We start from the raw sequence: 2,264 nt of genomic DNA, 5'->3' as shown, positions 1-2,264 counted from the left end.
CCAGGGTGATAAAGAACTACCAACAAGAGCTTGGGATTAAAATTTATAAATCATAGAAGAAAATAATTCAGTATGACAGAGAGTAATTAGACATAGTGAAGAGGACTGTTAGAACTTCAAGGACTTCAGAAACTAGAACAATATGAAATGTATTACAGAATAACTATGCTTAACATAATTTAAGTGATAAAAGGAGTAAAAACCACAAGGAAAGGGTAAGATATTATTATATAAGAATATGTGAACTTGAAAAATAGGAAAGAACTCCAAAAAATGATTTTTTTTTTAATTTTTGAAATTAAAAATTCAACGAAAGAGTTAAACAATAGGTAGATCATAGCTAAAATGAGAATTACTGAACTAGAAGACAGAGATGGAAAAGCTAACCAAAATCCAGCAAAGATAAAGAAATGGAAAATAGGGGGAAAATGGTTGAGAAATTGAGGCAGACTAAATGGGTTGAACATGCGTCTAATATAATAAGAGTTGTAGAGGATGAGAAATGAGATTGGAGAAGAGGCAATATCTAAAGAAATTCCCATAATTAAATGTGTCACAGTTATGAGCAGCATATAGTTAAGCTTTGTTTATTTTTTTCAGTCTGACAATCTTTGTTTTTCGATTAGAGTATATATTCTTTTCTTGTGAGTAACATTATATGCTTATTACTGATATATTTGGGTAGATGCTGACCATTATACAATATCTGTTTTTTGGGGGGTCTCATTTGTTGTATGTTGCCTTTTTCTTCCTTTGATGAATTCATCAAATATTTCTATTAATTATCTTTTACCTTTATCATCATGAGAATTATGCATTCCATTAGTGGCTACTGCTGTGCTGTCCAGTACAGTGGCCATTAGGTACATGTGGCTCTTTAAATGTAAATCAATTAAGATAAAAAAGAAAATTCAGTTCTTCATGTCAAGTACTCAATAGCCACATGTGTGCAGTCACTCATGTATTGGATTGCACATACATAGAACATTTCTATCATTGCAGAAAGTTCTGTTAGATAACATTGATTTTGATAATCTGTGGGTCTATTTATATCATCTGGGCTTTATTTTTGTCTTGTTTCTTGGTCTGCCTTTGTAGGGAATAGAAGATTTCTCATCCATCACAAATTCATGGCTGAGTCACTTATAATAAAAGATTAACATGAGAAAAGCTTACAAATTTGTCTAATGTAAGTTTTCTATGACACAGGAGCCTTCAGAAATGACGACCCAAAGAAATAGGGAGAACTGTATTTTTATGCTTAGGTTTGCTGAAGAATGAACAGTCACAGAAGTGTGGACAAAAGGGGGTGTGTTCTAAAGGTTACAAGTTGGGGGCGGAGGGCAGACTTAGGAAGGGTTGTTCAGATTCTTCTTGGCATCTTTATCTTTGAGGATAAGAGCATTCCTTTCTTCCAGGTATAGGGAGGGGGTCTATGGAATTAAGGTCTAATGATCTGCTTCAGGGGAAGATCAGCTAGGTTTTTATGGCCTGCTTCAGGGGAGAAGGGGCAAGGGGAGGGTGAGAGTTACCTTATTCCTTTTGCTGTTTTCTCAAATCCAAGGTGCCATATTTTGGTGTACCGTGTCCTGAACCCCATCTCCTTGGCATCTTTTTATTAAATGATGAATATTTTATATGAAAAAAATTACATGTGTTCAGATGATTTTGTCTGTCCCCAGAAAGGGTTCACCTTGTTCTCTGTCAGGAAACTACAGTGAGGAAAATACACTTTAATTTAATCAACAACTGAATTAACCTAAGTTGTCTGCATTACAATTGTTATGAACTCAAATATACATCTTGTTTAACCTCATTCTTGGGAGCATAGCCTCAGACAGTCTTAACTGAGAGGCTGGGGTATTTATCTTTTATTAAGTCCCCTTCTTTTTAGCTCATTCATATGCTGTAAATTGTCTTTGTCACTGTCAGACTATTGAAAATGATTTTTCCTTTAAGTGGCATTCTGCTTAGATTCTTAGCCGGTTGCTTTGTGTATCTTAAAAATGTAACTGTGGCCAGGCGTGGTGGCTCACGCCTGTAATCCCAGCACTTTGGTAGGCCGAGGCAGGTGGATCACGAGGTCAGGAGATTGAGACCATCCTGGCTAACATGGTGAAACCCCGTCTCTACAAAAAAAAAAAAAAAAAAAAAAAAAAAAAAAAAAAAAAATTAGCCAGGTGTGGTTGCAGGCACCTGTAGTCCCAGCTACTCGGGAGGCTGAGGCAGGAGAATGGCGTGAACCCGGTAGGCGGAGCTTGCAG

The sequence above is a fragment of the Pan paniscus genome, chromosome 9, assembly GCF_029289425.2.
Source record: "Pan paniscus chromosome 9, NHGRI_mPanPan1-v2.0_pri, whole genome shotgun sequence".
NCBI lineage: Eukaryota > Metazoa > Chordata > Mammalia > Primates > Hominidae > Pan > Pan paniscus.
The sequence above is the reverse complement of the archived record's forward strand: the minus strand, read 5'-3'. Positions refer to the sequence as shown.